Source organism: Schistocerca serialis, chromosome 3, assembly GCF_023864345.2.
Source record: "Schistocerca serialis cubense isolate TAMUIC-IGC-003099 chromosome 3, iqSchSeri2.2, whole genome shotgun sequence".
Classification (NCBI taxonomy): domain Eukaryota; kingdom Metazoa; phylum Arthropoda; class Insecta; order Orthoptera; family Acrididae; genus Schistocerca; species Schistocerca serialis.
In genome coordinates, this window is record NC_064640.1 from 53,933,788 (window position 1) to 53,959,850 (window position 26,063).

Here is a 26,063-nt window from a genome sequence, read left to right on the forward strand (position 1 = left end):
ATATCGGTCATTGTTACTTCGTTTCGGCGGTTCCATTTCAAAATTCAGTGCGCCTTGCCAATTTCTTTCATAATTTCCGAAATGCCCTGTGTTATTATTTCGAATTCCCTCTTCCCGTTTTGGAGCGCGAGTCTCTTCTGAAATATGTAATTCTTGTACTACTTGTGCCAACTGATCTTGTACTTCCCGGATTTCTCTTTTGTACTGTGAATTGATTTGATTATGCTTTTGTTTGAATTTTCTACTTTGTTCATACACTTCTGTGTCAGTGAAGGCTACGGGTCTTGTGTCATTCAGATCATTATCTACCTTTGTAGATAAGTTACTGAACTCATCTGAAAGTTCGGCTACTTTCTCCGATAGTGAACTTATTTCCTCACTGTGTTTTTCTGAACCAAGTTTCAGTGTGTCCATTTGTGTTGAAATCGCATCTACCGTGTCCTTTAAGTTTTCCTGAGTTTTACCGAATCGATAGATGCTACTGAGTCAATTTTAGCTTGCAAGGTGTCGTGATTTCATGAACAATACTTTACAGTTCTTTTATGGCTGCTTCGTGATTCTGTAATGCATTTTCATGACGCGAAAAAACAGGTTGAAAATGCTCACAAATTTGTGTTTTTACGTCATTACAGACTTTTTGACATTTCTATTCGATTTTAAGTAACTCAGCATTTAAACTTTCACGTGTTTGTTCAAGCGTTTGTTCCATTGAGTCTAACTTTTGAAGCTGTTGCTGTGTTTGTCTCTGATTTTGTTCCATTATGTCTAACATCTGCTATGTTTGTCTCTGATTTTGTTCCATTGTGTCTAACTTTTGAAGATTTTGTTCCATTGTGTCTAACTTTTGAAGCTTTTGTCCCATTTGTTGCATTAATTGTAATAAAAATGCACTGGTGTCTGAAACATGTTCCTCAGTGCTATTCGGCAGTGCATTTGATCCGGCAATATTCGCATTTTGAAAAGCAGAAAATGTGTCTTGACTTATTTGAGAAAACGGTGAGGACGCAAAACCTGAATCTACAGTATTTGCAAGATTATGTCCTGTCATTTCGGATTCCTAAGGAGAGCTGTTGCCGAGCGATCGATCGATAATGGTTCCCCGTTCACTAATTTTTTCATTGTCTACACCATTATTTGTCGCCCGCTCCATTTGCCTATGCACAATTACCAAATTACTATGTTGAACATTAGTTAATTCATTACACGGTGGCGCTAACACACTGCTTTCGTCTTCACTGTCATTTCTCAGTTTACTTTGGAGCCTAGTATTACGTTTTTCACACGCCATTATTGTCACAATATTTCACACGATAACACAGAAAAGCACAATTTGAAGAGCAAAAATAAGAAAACACATTAACAAAGCACTGAAAATAATATCTCGTTAATTGCAAGCGCAGCTGCGAAATATTTGGTGCAAATCTACATGCATGCCACAACTGTTTTACTGTACAACAATGAAAAACTACAACTACAAAGGAAATTCTCTCTATAATTACGCGCTAGCAATAAATAATAGCTACACTAATTACACAAACTACAAGAAAAAATCAGAAGATTCCAGTGAAGTATCCTCGGCTAAGGGTCGACACATGAAACTTCCCCTTAGAAAAATTACAAATGACTGTGCTTAAACTTACACCCAATATTTTCAGCGCAACGGAATCAGACTTTCAAAAATCCTTACAAAAGAATGGCCCTGCCTAACAATAACCTATACCTTTCATGAATCACTTACCTCACTAAAATCTTCGTTACTCAAACTACTGCAATACAGCGAGCGCCAATACTGCCAGCTAAATAAAAGATTCTAACTACTTAAGGCAATAACTACTGATAGGCATAGTTAGCAAATGAAAGATTTTGATAGAGAACAAACAATGTATTTACCTTAATAGTGTTCAAAAGTCATATTATATATATCAGTTCATGACATCCAGTCTTACAAATTTACTGTCTGTGATGGACACACGTCCAGATCATCCGCTCTCAAAACTCCGCCATCTCTCTCCCCACATCCATCACTGCTGGCGGCTCACCTCCAACTGCGTAACGCTACGCGCTGTTCACATCCTACTGCCCAACACTACAATAGCAAATTCCAACAACGCAAACCAGCCACAGACTGCACACAGCACAGTCAGTGACTTTATAGAGAGCGCTACGTGACGTTACCAACATAAAAACCAAACAGCCTACCTACAATTCTTTCTGCTCGCTATACGAGATTGGAATAATAGAGAAATGTTGCAGGTGGTTTGATGAACCCTCTGCCAGGCGCTTGAATGTGATTTGCAGAGTATCCATGTAGAAGTAGAACATCCAGTTCACTGTCGAGATGGAGAGGAAGGGAAGTTGCCATTCATAGACGATTTAGCACAACGACAGGCGGATAGGCGTCTCGGCCACTCTGTGTACCACAAGCCGACGCATGCCGATTTATATCGTAATGCACAGAGTTTCCGTCAACCTGTCCACAACAGAGCCGTTTTTAATACGTTAGTATATAGAGAAAAATTTGTTTCTGACAAGGACCACTTGAAGTCCTAAATTAACCATCTGAAGTACGTGTTCTGAAAAAATGGCAGCATTCTCCAAGAAAAGGAAACGTCAAAATGCTGCACACTTGCAGGAGGAACCACCGAGCGTGGTTCTTCCTATTTGTGGCGCTATATTCAGTAAAAGAGGGAGAGTCCTGGGTAGAGTGGGTTTTTCGTCCTCCTGAGAAAATTAAGGAGGTGGTGCGTCCTGTTAAGGACAGTCTCGGCCTCTGGGTCCCTGGGATTTATAATATCTCCTGTGAGTGTGGAAGCAATTACATAGGTCAGACCATTCGTACCGTTTGCGACAGCTGTGCAGAACACTAACGGCATATTAAAAATAGAGAACTAGAGAAATCGGCAATTGCGGAGCTCAGCCTCACTAACAAACAATACTGTTTGATGAAACAAAAATTTTGTTCCATGCCTCCAAATACTGGCATTCCATTATTAAGGAAGCTGTGTTGAAATAAGGTCTGGAAATTAGTGGTGAGTTCCTAACGGACCAAAGTGCTGAGGTCATCGATCCCTAGGCTTACACACTACTTTATCTAACTTATACTATCTTACGCTAAGGACAACACACACACCCGTGCCTCCGACGGGGAAGCCGAAGTAACCGTGGCAATGCGCCCTTGACCGCACCGCTACCCAGCGCGGCTTTGAAGTAAGAATGAACGAGAAGAACTTTAACTGTGATAGCGGATATTATCTGAGCGGTGCATGGAAAAGAGCGCTCGATGCAGAGAAGCAGCAGAGACATTCCTTGGAGTGTTTACGTTCCCACGGAAGTGGTGGCGCCACCAGTGTAGACATTGACACCGTCTGCGACAATAATACGTAATCGTCGACCAGTCAGAAGCCGACCAATCAGAATCCGCCCACGGGATATGTAAGGCCACCACATCAGCAGTGAAGACAGTCAGTTGCTCCTGACGATGACGGTGGAGGCTATCGTCGAAAGCTCGACATTTTATCCCCAATTGACGCGGCTAGAAACATCTACTTTCACCACGTAAATTAGCCATTATGTTCTCATAACCTCACTGCCAGTACCTTTATACACCGAAGTCGCCAACGTATCATAATAAACCATCCTCTGAACAACGTATTTTTGGGGAGATCCTAAGTGAGGGGTATCATTGAAACTACATATTTTCGTAATACATGGGTATTTCGTAAAACTTGTCTGGCAGTTACTATAACTGAAGACAGAGTGTACAGTACTCGACGCGTTCTTTTCGACACAGATACAGCTCATTCGGCATCTTTTTAATAGCAAACGCCGCATTGCAGACCTCGTCTTCAAGCACAAGGGCGCCGTCGTATCCATCCCACCCTTGGAGGTTAAAATCTAATCTACTTCATACACAAAATAGATTGTAACCTAACTCAGCCTGATCGACCCCGCCAAAAACTGGCGAATGAGATAGCACGAACCGTGAGCAAGCTGTCGTCCGACGTTATTGAGCGACTTCTGACGACTGTGTCTGCCGACTGTTGTGAGTGCCACCGTGACACAGCGTGAGAGTTAGCGAAAGGCCATTAGGCCGGTATTACACTATCAAATTTCTTTGTCAAAGATTTGATCAAAGATGTGATCAAATATTCCGTCAAATATATTTGACAAAGATCTTTGACGTAGCGCTAGAGGGGGTATTATACTGTCATCATATTTTTCGTAAAAGTTCAAGATGGCTGACAACATCAACCTGTTATTAACCGCAGCAGTTGCGTGTACCACAATGGCACTGTGTGCACATGCGGAAGAGAAGCGGGGGAAAAAAGGAATCATACCTGGGTGAAGCCGTGGGTTTTTCGACGACACGATAAAAACATTCAACAAAACTTGTTACGTGATCTTATAGTGGAGGACGTCAAATCGTACATCAATTACTTAAGAGTGGATGAGCATACATTTCTGTATGTCCTCAATGAAGTGCATCCTCATATCACAAAACACAATATTAACTTAAGAACTGCTACATCTGAAGAAGACAGGCTCACTATAACACTCCGATTCCTTGCTACAGGAGAGGGTTGGGTTAGGTTAGGTTAGGTTAGGTTAGGTCTCCAATCTTCTTAATCTATTTTTGTATTCAGCGTGCCTCACGTTGTAAAGCGCCTCATCAGCTTCATATATCTCTATTAATTTTGTAGTTGTCGGCACACACGAATTGTATTTACGGGCAATGTTTATTAAAAGTTTAAAACACTACAGACGACAATATGCTGCAGCGATGCTAGCGCTCCATGTGGTAACATGTCATATTGCAGTGAACAGAAGACAAGCGACTTCTTTGATCAAATCTACAGCGAGGCGTTAGATTTGATCAAATATTGGACGACATTTGACAAAGTTCTCTACTACACCATCAAATATCTTTGGCAAAGATATTGGACAAAGATATTTGACAAAGAAATTATATAGTGTAATACCGGCCTTAGGAAGGTTAACTGGCTACGATCGTCAAATGGAGCCGGCGCGCAAGGAGCACGCATGTGCGCTGTGAAGTGCAGCACGGTACCTGTTTTGTGGCGCGCTGCGGTAGGCAGCGAGGCGGAGCAGTGGGCTTTGACTGGACGCCAGTGAGAGCGAAGCTAGTAGCGTCCGGCGCGGTATCATAGCCGACGCGCTACGGCACACAGGATCGGCTAGCAGCAGAACAACAGCGGCGAATACTGACGACCACACAACATCAAACAGGAACCAAAAATAATGGCCACCATATAGACCGAACGTTGGGAACGAAACGCGATTCTGACGCCGCTGTACAGGAAGGGGAAATTGGAGGAAGTTGTTTGATCCCGCTTCTGAGAACGATGTACAGGAGGTCGAGCAGTCAGGACTTGTGAGTGGGCATCCAGGGTGTAACGCTACCTCTGACCACGTTAAACGATAATCGATGCTAACGTTATACCTCTGGGAGGAATTTTTGAGACTGTTGACCGTTATATAACCTAATGGAAACGGAACAATCAGACTGGGATTCGTTTCCGAAACACTCCAGCGAAGTATAACCAACAGTAAACGGTGGGTCAGAAACAGACGTCCTCCCAGCACAAAAGCAAGTTTTAACATTACATAGTAAAACAGGTCGCCAGCCGAATTAGGCATTCCTGTGTCAAGCAAAATGATAAAGCAGAAGGCAGTACTAAGGTTAACGTAATTTTCCTTGACACACACACACACACACACACACACACACACACACACACACACACACACACACACACACACTCACTTATCTCTTTCCTTATAACTGTTCATACTACAACATAGTTATCTAACCTTGCAGATAAGTATGCTACTAACAAACAAAAGGCCAATGACACAGTAAACAGTAACACATGCCTCTCAACAACAAGTATCTTAAATGAACTAGATGCAGCAGTTTATAAAACCAATTACCGACACACATGAAACTAGTAGCAATACTGAACAGGGAAAAGCTTGATATTATTCTGAATTTAAACCAGGGGGTCTGAATTTTGATCATAATCTGTAACTTCATTGCCTAATACAGGGTATCTATGCCTGTGCAAAAACCAACTTGCATTAGAATAGATAAGACAGTAGCCGGCCGCGGTGGCCGATCGGTTATAGGCGCTTCAGTCCGGAACCGCGCGACTGCTACGGTCGCAGGTCCGAATCCTGCCTCGGGCATGAATGTGTGTGATGTCCTTAGGTTAGTTAGGTTTAAGTAGTTCTAAGTTCTAGGGGGCTGATGACCTCCGATGTTAAGTCCCATAGTGCTCAGAGCCATTTGAACCATTTGATAACACAGTAAACAGTTCTTTCTTAAACTCGGCTTGGAGCAACTAAACAGAATAAAAATCTAACCACACGGGCTCTGAAGGAGCTTTTGCATTGCCTCAGTAACTAACTAGCCTAGTACATGAGGACTCTTAAACTTTCACGGTTAGAAGAACCATGCTCATTAACAAGACAACACCAATATGTATGGAAATGAGCGTTTGGCGTCATTGGCCGGGAGGCCCCTTGAGGGACAAGTCTGGCTTGCTTGGTGCAGGTCATATTACATTCGACGCAACATGGGGCGACCTGCGGGCCGGATGGGGATGAAATGATGATGACGACACCACAACACCCAGCCCCTGAGAGCAGAAAATCCCCGACCTAGCTGGTAATCGAATCCGGGCACGTCGTACGGCAATCCGTCAAGCTGACCACTCAGCTATTGGGGCGGACACCAGTATGTATAAGAAATGGTAAGTTTTCTTATCTTTAATTATCATTTAAGGAAAACACAACAAACTATAACTGTTTAAATAAAAAAAGTGCTTTCATAAGCAGTCTTTCGACAAACTCAAATTATAATGGGCTGTGAAAATGATAACACAACATTAAATTCAATTTTAACCGCTTTCTTGTAGTAAATTACAGCATTCGGTATTAAATTTACTAGGATAGGATTCATGTCCAGGATGGTGATTTGGGATAAACACGGGTGTAAGATAGAGTTTGTAACGCCGGTAACGCATATCCTCCTATTTCCATCTATTGTACTATAATTCTTTTTCCTTGTTTTGTTACCTCAACATATGACATTTCTGTATGTTTGTATATTGTAATTGTTTTACTCTTTGTATATATATGCATTTATGTCGATTTATAATTGGTTTGTTTTGTGAATATTATTTGTATTTATGCGCTGGGTCTGGCCTAGGGAAAACTATGCTATCGAACGAATAATCGATAGGTCGTGTGGAGAACCAAAGTGTTTAGGATATTTGGTAGTGTTAACTCTGTCGCGTGGAGCGCGGGCAGAGAGGAGTCTGGCTGGGGTGGTGCAGTGGAGGAGGTGTGTTGTGTGAAGATCCCGCGAGTTGCCGAGCTTTCGGGGTTTGGCAGCATGTAATTGCGCTCGACTTGCGATGATAGTTTCTGACATGGTGTCGCGGACGGGAAGCATTAGCTGGCGCACATCAAGAGCCCGTTTCGTCTGGTGACGGTGTCGAGAAGAAGGCGCGCCAACATCCAGGTTCTGCAACAGCGACGGCCGACAATGAGTGACTGTCGCCACCTCCTCGATCGACGGCTTCAAACCTTCAATCAACCAACAAGGAAGACTGGAAGCACGTAAAGTTTTAGAACTGTATGGCAGACCTCAGCTTTTCAAACTTTTAAAATTGTTGCATCACAAAATTACAGCTACTTAGCATGAACCTTTGTTGCTCATTGTCCCAATTGCATTACCAAGCAGGGTCCCTTCCTTTTCCGGAATGAACCCGAGTGTCGTTGAAATTCAAACGCCAGCATCATTCGATATCACTGCTTTAATTTCAAAGTTCAGTTAAGGTATTCCTAGCTGGCTACAATATTTAGATTACACAAGCACAAATTAAGAGTGCGAGTTTTGTTACCGTATTTTAGCTTACCTGTGACTGCAGCTCAGCTTGGTACGTACTAAATTTTACTATTGTTACTTGTTCAGAATCATTTAATTCAAGTTCGGAGTTAAATCACTTATTTCTAAATTGCGTAGATTCAAGTAGCTTTTGAAATGATTGTTGAGGTAGTCCAAGACTAACCGTATTTTACTGAATTTCGATGTGCTTCAGAAAGAGAGCTCACTATTAACTTCAGTCACTAAATTAACTTTCGATTTTCCGGTTTTATTAATTTTTTTGCTAAATTAAGTCAGAGTGCAGCGAAATTTATTACTTCTGACAAACTTTCAGTTTTCACATTACACGTGTCAACCTTCAGTTGGCGCGCTTCTAGTGCTAATTATATGTGTGATGACCTTTCTTCTTCAGTAACTATAGTAATCGTCCTTAGGACTGGCGACCGTAAATTCCCACAAATCTCAAATATCTAATTACCGCTAGTTAATTGTTAACATAACGGGCGCACATTTAGTTTCTTTATTAACTTTACCCCTTTTCAAAATTAATTTCCACCAGTTTCATTTGCATTTTTCCTTTCATTTAGATGAAACCCTTTACTCCCTCTTTACCGACGACTTGACTTCGGTGACGATTGCTTTTTCCCAAATTTCCATTAGGTACACGCAGTTTAATTTTTCACTGTCATTAAGGTCGATAAGAGAGGGGGAGATTACACGTGGCGACCTGGTGACAGGACAATCTTCGAATCTGAGGTTGTTCTGGACACGAATTTTGCATTGTGCAAATCTCGTAACAAAGTACTGGTTACGAAATGGTCGATACGTCAGCGAGAATATTAGTGTGAGGAATCCTAATTAATTTGAGATTTGGCATTTATATTGAAAATTATTAAAATGAGTGAAGGCAACAATTGCCAAAATTTGGTAGACTTGGATACGGAACAATCGGTCGAACAGTGGGAAACGCGCACCGCGGTACCCATTGTTCAGGGGCAGGCGGCTAGCATGAAAGACGCGACCGCCGAAACGCAACAAAGAGCAGAAATGGAATTCCAAACTTTAGAAAATGTTTCGGAATTGGAAGTGAAAATCAAATCTGAATCCCTTGATGACGAATACGGGGGCACAATTAAAGAGGAAGCCGCTACGGAAGTAAAACCGGTAGTTTCCGGGAATGTAACTGATTTATTGAATGTTTTGATTAACGAAATCAAGAGTCAATCGCCAGAAATTGGAGCTCTGTCTGCCAAGCAAGAAGATCAGGCTGCCAAGCAAGAAGCTCAGGCTGTCAAGCAAGAAGCTCAGTCTGAAAGAATTGAACGAAAACTAGACAGTCAGAGCAAAGCTATTAATGTTGTTAACAACAATGTTGGAGTTGTTAACACAAAAGTTGATAAAATCAAAGAAGATATTGTTGTGAGTAATACTGAAATCGGTAATCTTAAACAGGAAATGATAGGTATTCAGGCGGAAATTGCGAGCATAAGTACACGTTTTTATTCCGAAATTAGCAGAATCGAGAAAAGTGTAGGAGAAGCAATTGCTCCGATCATCGAGAATAAGGTGACGGAACAAATTCAATTAGTGAAAAAAGAGGATCAAAAGAAGGTGGAAACTTTAAAGGCTTTAGTATCCGAAGTAGATGCCAAAGTGACGAAGCAGGCTAATACCTGCGAAGAAAAAAAAAGGCAAGTAGAAACGCTTGCGACAACCACTTGCCAAGTAATTACGAGAGTGTCGGAATTAGAAAGGAAACTTGACGAAAAACAGAGCTATGTGCCAATCTGTGCACATAGTTCGGAATTGTTGACGAAAGAGGAGCGGTTCGACCCCTTGAAAACAGGCGGTATACACGCGACGGATTTCATTAAAAATTGTGAAAGAGTTTTACCCACATCATGGACTAATGAGAGAAAAATTAATGCGGTTATTGATGTGTTGGCTGGTGATGCCAAGCGTTGGGGCTTAAACCTCAACATTACGAACCTGACTTTTGACGAGTTTAAAAATTTGTTTCTGGCTGAATACTGGTCAGAGCAAAAACAGCAAAGTGTCCGGCGCGAATTTGTCGTATCGAGGCCTTTCGATGCGAATTCGCGCTGCTCGATGAAGGAGTTTTGTGAGGGCTGGATCCGCAAGTTAGAATATTTGCGTGATCGCCGCACAGAATCCGAAATAGTCTGGGAACTCTACAAGAAGCTTCCAGATGATACAAAACGCTACGTAGGAAGCAATTACAGGACAATCAATGATTTCCAGGAAAGAGTTGAGGACGAGGACTATTGGCGCAATAATCGCGACAGTGGTAGAGGCCGTGGTAAGAACAACGGGTACCAAAGCAACCACAACAACGATAACTATGGGAATAATGCATACCGCAATCTTGGCAGCAATAACAATAGTGGTTCGGGCCGTAATGACAATCGGTACAATGCAAATAATAACAGGAATGACGGAAACCAGTATCATACTAGCGTGATACGGGCTTCGCAGAATAGTAATAACGCCAGAGGGTGTGATCAGCCGCCTCAGCAGCATCCGGGGAGCGTAGCTGCTGGGACGAAACAGGGAAACCATTAGCCGCGCCGGTGAGGGGCCGACCGGTCGTGGAGAAATTTTGGAGGCCCAATAACAGGAGAAAACCCAGCTGTCGTCGTTATGAAAATTCCGTATGGAATAATCAACGGCGGGAGAGTGTGCCAGCGTTAGGAGAAAGGAGTGCGCCCACAAGTAGTAGATCAGCTGTATACACGGCAGTAGAAAATACATTCACTGTCAGTGAGAACAATTTAAGAAGTGTTCCGGAAATCGATTATAAAGTGGCAGCTGTAACACCCACAGCGAAACTAGAGATTGAGTTAAAGAATGAGTTACAAGTGTTAAGAGAAGCTCAAATGTCGGATAAAACGTCCGTCATCGAGCGAGGGGATGCAGAGGGGGATGAGGTCTGGTTAAGGCAGTTCGGTCACTTATACGACGAACTAAGAGATAATAGGGGTCTGTATGGGAGAAGTGTTTATGGGGAGCGCGTGCAGGATTTGCCGCGTCTCGTCCCGCAGGAGATAGTGTTTGTGAAGTGATAGAAAGTTCTGGCCCTAACCGGCAGACTTTACCGAAAGTTATAGTGGTAGAAGTAGCCGACCCATCCGACGCAAACCTTCAGTTTAAACATTGCGAGAGTATTAAGGAGAAAGATTACGAAAATTTTAGTGATAGCCGGACACGATTGGTAGAAAAGCACATAGATTACAGCGTGTATGAGGTTAGAGCTGACATTATACGGTCAGACGATAGCAGTGTGGGTTGCGCAGATCCAGAGGAAGTAATTGCAGATACTACTGGGCACATTCCTCCAGGTAGATTGGCAGATAAGATCAATCTGACCAAAGAGGAATCAACGAAGGTGACAATTAGTGAATTGATAGCGAAGCAACACTCACTAGTTGACGAGTTACAGGAAAAGGTTTCGGTATTGGAGGCGGAGCTACAGACTAAGCCTCAGGACAAACGTGTTGAAATTAAAACTGTATGTGAACAGAGGCTGAAAAAGCCGCCAGATAAGCAGGATTTAGGATCAAAGCCGAATGGTTTTTCTGGAATGACCTGGATATAGACGAGGATTTACTGTGGGAAAATAAAGAAACAGTCGAGGACAAATGTAGACAGATAGTAGTGTCTGTTAATATGCACGACCTACAACTAAACGTGTTGATTGACACTGGTGCAGAATTGAGTGCTGTATCTGGGAAAATATTTGAGTTACTGAAAGACAGACCCGGCATCGTAGTTATGCCAGTAACAGGAGTGAAAATTATCGGTGCTACTGGGAAGGCCAGTAAACCGGTCACAAAACAGATTTTTGTCAACTTCGAGATATGTGGGGCACGATTTGAACAAGAGTTTGTCGTCGTACCAGACTTAACTACGGAAGTAATTATCGGGCTAGATTGGCTATTAAAGTACCGTGCAGTGATCAATTGCGAAAGCAAAACTTTGACATGTACCTCACAAGATAAAGCAATAGTATTTAGCTTTGACGAGGCAGGAGACGGTGTGCATAGGCAATACCAGCCTATACACATTGTTAACTGGCCGGATGGTATTGACGTAGGTATGAATTTGAACTACTGTAATGTGAGGAATCTCGTCATTGACAATAGTGTAGAAAGTGAATTGGAAAGTATTGTAGACGGTGTGTCAAACGTAACACACGAACAAAGACGAGGACTGTATGAAGTAATAATGAGGAATAAGAGTGTGTTTTCAGACAAACCGGGACTTGTGGAAGGATATAAATGCAAGTTGCATGTAATTCCGCACGAACCATTCTTCGTGCGACCGTATGCTATACCGCTGTCCAAAAAGGAAGCAGTGCAACGGGAGATAGATAAGATGATCGAATGGGGAGTGATTGAAAGAAGTACGAGTCCATACAATAACGGTTTGGTGATTGTAGCAAAACGGGATGGTAGTGTGCGCATTGTGATTGACGCACGCACGTTGAATAGGGTCGTTCAATGCGAAACAGACAGACCAGAGAGTATGGAGGAGATTTTGCAACGTTTTCATGACGTTAAGTTCATGACTAGCCTCGATCTGACGGCTAGTTACTGGCAAATAGAACTCGAAGAAGAATCTAGGCCATACACCGCCTTCTTGTTTGCGGGCAGGTGTTATCAGTATAGAGTACTGCCGTTTGGACTCAGTATAACTGTGTCCGTATTCATCAGGGCCCTAGATAAAGTGCTAGGACCGGCTTTGGGTTCAAGATTAACTGTATATGTCGACGACCTATTGTTGGCCAATGCCACTTGGCATGACCATTGTGACCTGTTAGATGAAGTTTTTAGAGCATTGCGCCGTCGCGGAATGACTCTAAAGCTAAAGAAATGCGAATTTGTGAAGCAGGAACTGAAATTTTTAGGGCATGTAATTACCACTGCTGGTATTACGAAGGACCCAGAGAAACTAGAGGCAATAAGGAATTGTCCTCCACCCAAGTCTAGGAAACAGCTAAAAAGTTTTCTAGGGCTAACAGGAATTTACCGTAAATTTGTTAAAGGACAAGCGTTTAATGATGAAAATTTGAATAACCTCTTACGCAAAAATGTTCAGTTTGTGTAGACTGACGGGTGTAAGGCCGCTTTTGAGAGATTAAAAGACGAGTTGTTAAGATATAACATACTATTTCATCCTGATCTATTGCTACCCTTCCATCTGGGAACGGATTCGTCGAATTACGGGGTGGGGGTAGAACTGTTCCAAGAATTTGGTAAAGGAGACGATAAGGAACACCGGACGATAGTGTTCGCGAGTCGAACTTTATCAAAAAGTGAGCGAAACTACACGATTTCTGAGAAAGAGTGTCTCGCTATCGTGTGGGGATTCAAAAAGTTCAAGGGTTACCTATGGGACCGTAAGGTGATTATTCATACGGACCATAAGGCGCTCACTTATCTGAAGGATTGTAAACTACTTCACGGAAGACTGACTAGGTGGTCGCTGTATTTACAGCAATTTAACTATGACATCTGTTACGTAAAAGGGACCGACAATTGCGTAGCGGATGCGCTGTCGCGGTTGCCCGAGTCTAATCAAGATGTATTGAAAGATGAGTCAAATGGAGTGGTCAAATTATACTATTTTAAAGAAGTTGAGGGACGCAAATTAATAGTGAACATCTGTAAGAATCTACGTCGTCATCAGAACGAGGATGGTTGTTTAAATATGGTGAAAACCCGATATGACGAAAAGAGTCCAGAAGGAGAGAAATTAAGGAAGTATTACAAGATATACGATCATATCTTGTACATACGTAATGGTGAAGATAGTAATATTTGGCGGGTATGCTGGCCCACCAAATACGTCACGGAAATAATAGACTACTACCATTTGGCGTATGGTCACTGTGGACCAAAGAAATGTACGGAAAAGCTGAGTGAAGTAGCGTATTTTAACATGTTAAAACGCGTTACTGACAGAGTGAAAACTTGCGATTTATGTCAAAAGGTGAAGGTTACCAACTGTACGAGTCGTGGTCCTATGCAAAGTATAAGGCCTAACGACACCTTTGAATTACTGTGCGTGGACTTGTACGGACCTTTGCCCAAGTCATCAGGAAACTTTGCCTACATTTTAGTAGTGCTAGAAGCTTTTTCCAAGTTCATCAAACTATACCCGATTAGGAAAGCTACAGCCAAAGCGGTCTATAGCAAGCTTGTGAACGATTATTTTGTTCATATTGGCAAGCCCAAGGCGATTCTATCAGACAATGGGACACAATTTACTTCTAAGTTGTGGAATGAAGGCATGGAAAGTAATGGGGTCGAGGTGATCCATACTTCAGCTTATTGTCCGGCTGGGAATCCCGCTGAGAGGTATATGCGCGAGCTAGGCCGACTTTGCCGTACCTATTGCCATCACAACCATAGGGCATGGGGCAAATATAAGCAGAATTTAAGAGAATTATGAACACCTTGAGACATGAATCGACGGGATTTACTCCAGAGGAAATCCTGTTGGATGACAGAAGTAAAAGTTTAGTGGAAGAGATAATCAAATTCCCTCCACGGATTGACATTAGTATTGGAGTGAAAAAAGATCGTTTGCGAGAAGTAATGAAGCTAAAAGCCGATGCTCGCATACGTCGTCATGACGCTAAAGCGCGTTTTGCTAAGTTCGCAATCGGAGACTTAGTACTGGTAAAAGCTCACGAGAAATCGAGCGAGATAGACCATGAAATCTCTAAATTTAAGTTTGCTTATAATGAACCATATAAAGTCATTGGTATACCTCACACAAATGCTTATTGCTTAGAGTATCCAAGCTCTGGAAAACTATTAGGTATACGGAACATTGTAGACCTGAAATTGTACCAACCTAGGATTGATTAATACCACAGAATGGGTAATTTGTACAGTATGTAAATATAGAGTGTAATATTTCACGGTTTGCTAGATTTCCATGCTTTTGCCTGACCAAGAGGACATTAAAGAAGTTGTAATTAATAAGAAATTAATTTTGACTAAATGATTTAAGAGTAACTGATTAGTAATCATCTGAAAAATCCAAGCTGCTAGTTTAAGTTTTCAGCTGAGTCACAGTAGATTAAGGAATGTAAATATGCTTTTGTAACTAGCTGTCAGATTTCATGAATGTGTGTTTTACTAGTCATTGCCGATGTACTTAGACGCTGTTTTCAGTTTCAGGCTAGTACACGCGTGTGATGATGGACAGTGTTGAGTTATCCACTGTGATCCACTGTGATAGTATTAAGGGACTCCTCGAGATTACTCGGGAGTGAGATTTCCTAAAGAATTCAGTGAAACGGACGTTCTGGAAATACCGTTACACAGGCGAGTGAGATCAAGCGTGCCGCACAGGCGGGTGCAACAATACTAGCGAGGCGGAACCGCTGTCGGCTCTTGTGCCGCTGTCGGCTCTTGTGCCGCTGTCGGCATTCTTTGTACTTGCGGGTACGAAAGGCGGAGTTGTTTTTCTTCCCGGACAGCTGATGTGAAAGAATTCTGCTGTCAATATTTATGCTTTTGTCGATCTGCTGTATATTATTTTCTTGTTTAGCGTTAAGTGGACTCTCATGCCGAGAGTATTAATTATGAAAAGGTTATGTAACATGTGTATTCTGTGTAATTAATTATTAATTTACGAATTTTGATATACCTGTTTTTTTTATCACCATGTACTCTGGTTAATTTTGTAAATAGAATTCCAATTCTTCATACTGTTACGAATTTTGATGATTTTAGAATAGCTAAACCATTTTCTAAGTTTTCTACGAATTTTAATATGTTGTCAACCTGTTTTATTTTGTGCAAGTTGACGGAGTGGAATAAGATTAGGAGTGTCTCCACTCAATTATTATGGTCTCAAAAATTGAGTTATGGTTAATTAGACGAATGCTAAATTTTGTTGATGTTTTGAGCAGATGCATTCCCGCTGTTTCTTTTTTAGGACATTTTCTGAGTCTGTTTAGGTTACACGAACATCCTCAGACAATGTGGGGCATGTGTAACGCCGGAAATGCATATCCTCCTATTTCCATCTATTGTACTATAATTCTTTTTCCTTGTTTTGTTACCTCAACATATGACATTTCTGTGTCTTTGTATATTGTAATTGTTTACTATTTGTATATACATGCATTTATGTCGATTTATAATTGGTTTGTTTTGTGAATATTATTTGTATTTATGCGCTGGGTCTGGCCTAGGGAAAACTCTGCTATCGAACGAATACATCGATAGGTCGTGTGGAGAACCAAAGTGTTTAGGATCTTTGGTATTGTTAACTCTGTCGCGTGGAGCGCGGGCAGAGAGGAGTCTGGCTGGGGTGGTGCAGTGGAGGAGGTGTGTTGTGTGAAGCTCCCGCGAGTTGCCGAGCTTTCGGGGTTTGGCAGCATGTAATTGCGCTCGACTTGCGATGATAGTTTCTGACATGGTGTCGCGGACGGGAAGCATTACAGGCGCACATCGAGAGCCCGTTTCGTCTGGTGACGGTGTCGAGAAGAAGGCGCGCCAACATCCAGCTTCTGCAACAGCGACGGCCGACAATGGGTGACTGTCGCCACCTCCTCGATCGACGGCTTCAAACCTTCAATCAACCAACAAGGAAGAATGGAAGCACGTAAAGTTTTAGAACTGTATGGCAGACCTCAGTTTTTCAAACTTTTAAAATTGTTGCATCACAAAATTACAGCTACTTAGCATGAACCTTTGTTGCTCATTGTCCCAATTGCATTGCCAAGCAGGGTCCCTTCCTTTTCCGGAATGAACCCGAGTGTCGTTGAAATTCAAACGCCAGCATCATTCGATATCATTGCTTTAATTTCAAAGTTCAGTTAAGGTATTCATAGCTGGCTACAATATTTAGATTACACAAGCACAAATTAAGAGTGAGAGTTTTGTTACCGTATTTTAGCTTACCTGTGACTGCAGCTCAGCTTGGTACGTACTAAATTTTACTATTGTTAATTGTTCAGAATCATTTAATTCAAGTTCGGAGTTAAATCACTTATTTCTAAATTGCGTAGAGTCAAGTAGCTTTTGAAATGATTGTTGAGGTAGTCCAAGACTAACCGTATTTTACTGAGTTTCGATGTGCTTCAGAAAGAAAGCTCACTATTAACTTCAGTCACTAAATTAACTTTCGATTTTCCGGTTTTATTAATTTTTTTGCTAAATTAAGTCAGAGTGCAGCGAAATTTATTACTTCTGACAAACTTTCAGTTTTCACACTACATGTGTCAACCTTCAGTTGCCACGCTTCTAGTGCTAATTATATGTGTAATAACCTTTCTTTTTCAGTTACTATAGTAATTGTCCTTAGGACTGGCGACCGTAAATTCCCACACATCTCAAATATCTAATTACCGCTAGTTAATTGTTAACATAACGGGCGCACATTTAGTTCCTTTATTAACTTTACCCCATTTCAAAATTAATTTCCACCAGTTTCATTTGCATTTTTCCTTTCATTTAGATGTAACCCTTTACTCCCTCTTTACCGATGAATTGACTTCGGTGACGATTGCTTTTTCCCAAATTTCCATTAGGTACAAGCGGTTTAATTTTTCACTGTCATTAAGGTCGATAAGAGAGGGGGAGGTTACAAGTTTTTTAGTAACACCACGATTATTATTAAAATCAACTAAGTTTCACAAATACCTGGTCCATTTACATACAGCCAAATATAAATAATTTAGTGGAAGGCTGGTGACACTGGTGGCGTAGTTTGCAGTGGCCATTAACCTGGTGGCGATACAATCATAGAAATACAGGTGGTCTCGCCCTGTTACATATCGTCTTGGCGTCGGAATTGTATTTATAGGGCCAAAAACCATGTCATGATAATGCAGCATCCGATGCCCATAAATACTGCCCTTCAGGTCTTCTGGCTTCAAAACTGCAGGAATATGAGCCACAATGATCCACTTCTCCTAGCGAGATGTTAACCACACCACTGCTCAGCCCGTTACGAAGGACGCGTTGCTACTTGCGCTCCAACCACACATTTTCCATTTCTCCGGGCTACTTCCGTAGCTGTGGGGCTTCCACGCATCTTTTATATTCAACACTATGTTCCCTAACTATGGACCAAGTCATTTACAGTACTTTATATAACAATCATTTCAGTAGTTATTTAAATCAACAAGGACATTTCAAACACCCTCGTTCAAAAGTTTCACATGACTGGAACATGTACACATAATCAAAGAATTTACATGACAGGTACAACATTTTACATATAACACTGCAAGATGACACAGAAATATCGACACAGATACAAAATAGGTGGCGCAAGGGCTGACGGTAGAATAGGAAATTAGGTCAAATAAAGGGAAATTATTTCGAGGCTCTGCCTCCCAAGAGATACTTCTGTTCTGCTCGAGGTCTGGAGTACAAGGGAGAGAAGTAACAGTGTTCTGCGCTGCAGAGCCCTTCAGCGTCCACACACACACACACGCTATTGGCTACAGCATATGGCGTGAATTTGGTAGCAGTTTCACCAGAGGGTGAGGGCGTCTCTTGTCAGCAGCATGAACTGGACAGAGCTGCATCGGTTCTGAAAGGCAGGCTACTTGTATCACATACCAACAGTGGAAGCTGCTTTAAGAGAATACTTGTAAAGACTTGACTGGGGCCTTTGAAACTTCTAAAACCATTTCCCTAAATACTCCTTGACTGACTGCCACCCTGTATAAGAAGTAACGATGAATTTACTGGTATTATAAAACTAAAAAGAATTGTGAGTGAAAAGTGAGGAAGGTTTCAAATAAGAGACACATTTGATTAATGTAATAAAAAATCATTAATAAAAGTCTCCACTGATTACATAGTTCACACGAGACCTATGAACTAATTTAGGTGGACAAACTGTAGAAAGTTAACAATGGTAAATGTAAATGTCTGTTATCATTCGTCTGTGAAAATTCAGAGCTCATGTTGTTTGCGAAAGATGCTCTTGTGTGTTGAAAGTTACTGACAGATTAAAAGTACGTGCTGGCCTGAGCATCAAATCAGAAATCATACACTTTTGTAGGCAATTGTTCTACGGACTGAGCTCTCCAAGTTTTGTAAGGTGGCTATGATTTCGCACCTTACAAGCACTCATCTACATACTTTGCTGTGATTTAAAACCGGAATTAGGTATCATGTGGTAGGTTATAAATCGTACTTATGAATATTTAAAGAAGACTGGCATTGTCACGTACACCTTGTAAATAGTAGATAACGTTTACTGCATGAAAGGTGATGGATTATCCTTATTATCAAAACAGCGTAATGAATGATTGCCTATACTAGCAGAGGCTGGAACGCCAGTGAAAATGAAACAGGAGGCATAACTCAGGCCCTTGGTGGAAACGCCCGCGCAGGTGTGTTTGTCTGCTTAACACAGGAAGTATCCCAAGACGGATGGTCGGGGCACCTGAGCAGTTAAGCGCAATACAGGAGAGGCCAGCGGGTCGGAAGGATAACTGGATAATACTTCGGAAACTCTGAAAATCTTGGACGCCACAGAGAGGAACGATGAAGCGTTAGACCGGAAATCATGCGGGCTGAGGTATTTCGGAGAATTTTTACTCTGAGAAGCGTACCGTTGTATGAATTCTTAGTTAATAGGTATAGGTATTTCCTCGAAAACTTCCCGCGCTGGACGACAAAAGTCTAAAATATGGTTAGTCAGCATTTGGAAGAATCTGCAGAGAGGGGGAATAGTCTGCGGTTCCGAGAATGTGATTCGCCTTCTGCAATTACATGAGAGGCGAGCCGACCTATGCTGGGAAGCTAGCGGTGGAGTGAAAGATGTCTTCCGTTTTGAGCGCCTGTGTTTGACGGTCGCTTAGTATCAGCTTTTGTTGGTACAGAGGGACTTTCTGTCTTTGCTCTCAGAAGAGTTTATAGTTAGAATGGTTAGGCACTGTACTGTTGCGAAATCATACAATCCTGGACTTCGCCTCCGGGTAGGGGTCGTCGTTAAGTACGCAGCGATCAGTGATTGAGAGCACCTCTTCTGCCTATACTCACGTTGAGACGTTATCTGAACTCCGCCCTTGAGGCTGGGAGATCGCGTTTCCCGTCTGTAGAAGACAGAGAGGAGAGGATTATACTAGTCAGAGGACCGTCTTCTGCCATCCTAGTGTTTGAATGAGTTGTTCTTATATCTTGTGCCTGGAGTTCTTCTGTCGTCGCAGACGTGTACGAGAACCATCACTCCGACGGACCGGACGCAGGACATACAGTGATATTGCTAACTGCTTCGGCTTATCAGGGCTATAAAGCTAAACAGCTTTGATCACGTAACTTTATTTTCCACTGAGATTGCACACCCCTGTAGATCATCTTTGAAAGTGGTGTCTTCTAGTGTTTGGTACGTAGATGACGTCAGTGATCTCGCGTTATTTATATTAAATTGCATAGCCATAAAAAGGGGCAGATTTGCGCAATCGATCACTAATATTAGTTAGGAAATTCACATGTGTCTCTCTATGTCCATTGGACATTGATATATAAACATTTGTAATATATAAAGGAGGTTTAATCTACAATAAATGTATAAGCAGATACAGCATTTATCATTTTGTAGTTATTAGTTCCCTGAATCATTCATTTATGTTTATGTTGTAATTTGTATGTTACAGAGCAAGTAGGACGATATAATATCACCACTAAGAGATCCTAAGATCTGCTACAGAGGTAGTCAGACAGGGCCAAATCTTCATTTTCGCGTTCAGCATTTTCCGTTGCGCACATTCAATTTACACCCGCCTGGAGTAGCATCTTGGAGCTTGACTCACGATCCGCCCTCCTAGCTCCACTCTCTCCAGTACTTCCGACCTACATTTCAAACTTCACTGATGTCCTGCTGCATACCTTTTGTGTTGCATGTGACGTGATTCAAGTCTGTTCTCTGCGTAGTTTATTAAAGCGCGAGAGTGGATGAAAAGATTTATGCTATCTAACGAGCTCGTCTGCGCCGCAGAAGAAAGCTTTGATGACGTGTGGTAGACCTTGGTTAGCAGAGTGACAGCAGAAAGAGCGAGAAATTTCGAGAAATTGGTGGTGACATCCCATCGTAAGCCATGGGGTACAGGAAAAGTAACTCATAAGCGCATAACAGTGTTTCTTTGTTGTTCAATGACGGTGGATCGGGGTGAAAGAATGACCGGGCTATGCGTCAATCTGTTTTATAATGCTGATCTATTCTTTCTACAGTCACTGCCATGCCATCATGCTGTACGAGGTAAAGCGTCACCTTCTTACTAGACCTTTCATTCTTTCAACGAAAGTACGCCTTATGCTATAATACATTGATGAGCCAGAACATTATGACTACGTGAGACCTGAGTTTCTCCTGGCGTATACAATTTCCAAATAACTTCCGGGAATTCAGTCAGGTAACACTTTCAGCGACCGCCGATATTTCGGCTGGAGAACACCCCGCCATTGGCAGTTGCCTTGAAAATGGCCGGGTGTTCTCCCACCGAAATGTCGGCGGTCGCTGAAAGTCTTACCTGACTGAATTCCCGGAAGTTGTTTGAAAGATTATGACTACGTGTTTGACAGCTTGTTGGTCCCCCTTCGAAACGCAATAAAATGGCAATTCTGGGTGGAATGGATTCGACAAATTCTTGGTAGGTTCCCGGAGGTATGTGACACCAGATTTCTGCACACAAATCATACATTTTCTGTAAATTACGGGAGGGGAATTGCCTTCCGGTAGCGTTCCAGAAGTGATCCAGCAGGTTCAGACGGGCGAATTTGATGGCTAAGACGTCAAAGCGAGTTCACTGTCATGCTTCTAAAACCATTGTAGCACGAGTCTCACCTTGTGTCAAGGGCAGTTAGCCTGCTGGAAGGTGCCATCGCTATCGGAGAAGACAACAAACTTGAAGGGATGCAGATAGTTCACAATAATATTCACGTAGTCCATCACCTGGAATATGCCTTCGATTACTACCACAGGCCCCATGGTAGCACAGGTGAAAGAACCCCATAGCATTATAATACCCCTAGCAGCCTGGTTATCTGGCGCAATTCATGTTTCGTGCAGCTGCTCTCCTGGATGGCGACATATCTGCACACGAACATCGACCAGGTAAAACCAGGAACATAATTCATCCCTCAAGTTGACTTGTCTCCATTCGTCGAATCTCAAGGATATCGTGCCAGAGAAATCGCAACTGACGATATCGTTGCAACGACATAGGAACATGGAGGGGTCGTTTGCTGCCGAGTCCGATGCTTTGCTAGCGAGCAACCCTCTGACCTCCACGTACAGCAGTGAGGCGTGGACACCCATCATCCTGTGGGTTACACGTGGTTACACTATCTTACAACCACTTCCCATAAATGGTGACGATGGTAGGACGTGAACAGCCGACTAACTTCGCTTTTTCCGAGATGCTCGTTCCCAGTCGCCGGACTATTGCAGTCCACTCTCTGTCGAAGTCTTTTATGCCAATAGATTTCTCCATGTGCGGATCGTCACGTCTCTAGAATGATTATCATCTATATTATTTTTCGGGTATGTTTGGGGTCCCATTGCCTCCAGGGATCCTTTTTAACAGCCACAGGAACGATAAGGCTAACTCTGAAAATATTGGTCTAAAATTATTTAACCCCATGGAACTCTGGCATAGGTGCCAGAGACCTGCATTCTTTTTGGCTGTGTGTTCCAGCTGTCTGACAGTCCCACGGACGTTAGCTCGCTGAAAAGTAAAAGACAATGTAATATTTTAGCAAGCAGGCTGGGCGGGGGAGGGGGGGGGGGGGGGGGAGCGCAGCACATCAATTTGAACTCGCCACTGTATTTCTCGAATCACTTCATCACACTCCCGGCCTTATAACGTGGTGCACTATCTTGCTGAAAAATACCACTGTCGTCGGAAAAGATGATCGTCATGAAGAGGTGTGCGTGATCTGCAACCAGCGCGCCATACTCCTTGGCCGTCATGGTGCCTTGCAGCCTCCTCTGGAACCATGGACGCCCTCGTGAATGTTCCCCAGAGTGTAATGAAGTCGCCGACACCTGGTCTCTATCCAACACTAGATGTGTCAAGGAGCTCTTTAAGACGACAGATTCGCGCCGTCCCATCGTCATGACGAAGAAGGGATTCATCACACCATGCAACGCCCTGCAACTACGCCACTGTCCAGTGCCGACGGACACGTGACCATTTCACTCGTATTTTTCGATGTCGTAGTGTGCACATTGGCACATGGGGGTCGTCGGCTGTGGAGATCTATCGTTACGCTAAAATGGCTCTAATCACTATGGGACGTAACATCTGAGGTCATCAGTCCCCTTCAACATAGAACGACTTAAACCTAACTAACCTAAGGACACCACACACATCCATCCCCGAGGCAGGATTCGAGCCTTCGACGGTAGCGGTAGCGCGGTTCCAGACTGAAGCACCTAGAACCGGTCGGTCACTCCGGCCGGCGCCTATCGTTAGGAGTGCTAGGTGCAATGTGTGTTCACACACACTTGTACTTTGCCCAACATTAAAGCCTCATGTTAGTTCTGCCACAGTTCGCCGCCTGTCCTGTTTTACCAGTCTGCCCAACTTACGACGTCCAACATTTGTAATGAGGCGTGGCCGCCCAACACCATGACTTCTGGAACTGGTTTCATCTTGGTTTCGCTACGTATTGAAGACAGTCGCCACAGCACTCCTCGAACACCCGATAAATCCTCCATTTTCCGAAATGCTCGTGCCGAGCCTCTGGGCCATCACAATCTGCCCTCGGTCAAACTGAGATAGATAGCGCGCCTTCCCCATTCTACACACGGACAGCACGACCATTGATACCATATGTAGTGTGTGTGTGTGTGTGTGTGTGTGTGTGTGTGTGTGTGTGTGTGTGTGTGTGTGTCAGATTAGCAGTCTCCCCTCGCCAGGTGACGCTGCCGCCGGAACGGGTTTATGTCGAAGGTAGGTCGGTGGTCAGAAATTTTAAAATACACAGTTAAACAAAAAGCATGATCAAAATTAATCAATGTATAGTAACGAAATGTCTGGAAAACTTGTTTAGGTAATATATTTAAGTGATTATCATTGCAAGATCACAGGTTAATGTAAGTACGAGCTAAGCCTTTGCAAATGTGAAATGCCGGCACATTAATAAGTGGCGTAACCGCCAGAATGTTGAATGCAAGGATGCAAATGTGCTTGGATTTTGTCGTGTAAGTGATGAATATCAGTTTGTGGTATGGAATTCCGTGTCTGTTGCACTTGGTTAGTCAATATAGGGACGGTTAATGCTGATTGTGGATGACACTCGAGTGTCAATCGATGATGTCCCATATATGGTGATCGAGCAGGCCAACGTAACATGTCGACACTCTGTAGAGCATGTTAGTTTACAATAGCGCCAAGCACGAAAGTTATCCCGTTGGAAAACACCTCCTGTAACGCTGTTCATCAGTGGCACAACTAATGATCGAATCACGAGACTGACGAACGAAGTTGTAGTCAGGTTGCGTGGGTTAATCACGAGAGTGCTCCTGCTATCATAGGAAATCACACTGGGCAGTATAACTCCAGGTGCAAGGTCCACTGTGTCTAGCACTCAGGCGTGTTGGTTGTAGGCCCTCAACTTGTCTCCGTCTAGCCAACACACGGTCATCACTGGCACCGGAAGAGAACCAGCTGTCATCAGAACACACAAAGACCTACACGCTGCCCTCCAGTCAGCTCTCGGCTGACACCAATGAAGTCGGAAGTGGCTGTGATTTGCGGTCAGGGGAATGCACCTTACAGGGAGACTGAATCGGAGTTGTTCTTGAAGTAACCCATTTGTAACAGTTCCTTGTGTCACTTTGGTGCCAACTGCAGCTCAGATTGCTGCTGAACATGCAGTATGATGCGCCAGGGGCATGCGCCAAACACGATGGCCTCCTCTCGTGCTAATGTCACGTGGCCGTCTGGATCCCAGTCTTCTTGCGACCGTACATTGCCGTGGTCACCGGTGCCAGCAGTAGCTCCAACACTGCCAATCCTTTTTGTAATATCGTAGAAGGAACATCCAGCTTCTCGTAGCCCTGTTACACGACCTTGTTCATACTCAGTGAGGTGTTGATATTGGCATCTTTGTCGCCTTAAAGGCGTTGTTGACTAACATAAACTCATCACTCACAGTCTGAAAGGTCACCCTCACGACAGATACAGTGAGTAATTAAAGCATACCTGATACACATCCTCATAATGGCGCTGCTAAAGCCACTCTTATGCGACTGATGCGAAATTTTAATACTCATCGTCTTTCAGATGTAAAAACAGGCCTATGAACTTTAGCTTATGTTGAACAGTTCCTTTCTGGTGTTACAATTTTTTTTCCATCAGTGTATAAAGTACTTGAGTAGATTACAATGGTGTTACAATTTTTTTTCCATCAGTGTATAAAGTACATGAGTAGATTACAATTTTTTCAAAAGGTGTGCGTAATGTATCCTCCTCCCCCCCCCCCCTCCCACCACCCCTGCCGGTATTACCAGGGTTAATATGCTCACACATCAACGTGTTGATTGTTTTTCTCTTTGCACTGAACAGCCTTCCCACGAAGATGTCACAAACTGTATGGCCTGATGTTTTCTGCATCGTCTTATTGAACCACTAAGTAGACTACGCCTGTCAGTATAGACTAACCATTCTGCGTCCATGCGTCCACACTTCAACATCTCAGCTGCACCCCAGGGGAATATAAGTATTAATGGCTTTCTCTTGCCATACTTGGAGGTACTAACCTTCTGTAATCCGGGTGCTGCACAGTCGGTACGATGCTATGATAAATGTCGAAGTTGGAGCGACGACTGTGTAGAAAAGTAGAAGAAAGGTGTAACTAAAAGTTTCAAATAAACATGGCTCTGAGCACTATGGGACTTAACTTCTAAGGTCGTCAGTCCCCTAGAACTTAGAACTACCTAAACCTAAGTAACCTAAGGACATCACACACATCCATGCCCGAGGCAGGATTCGAACCTGCGACCGTCGCGGTCGCGCGGTCCCAGAGCGTAGCGCCTAGAACCGCTCGGCCACCCCGACCGGCATTGAGCCTATAATCATAAAAAACTTAAATGGAGACATCCTTTGATGACGCTTGGAATCGTTCACTCAATAATGAGA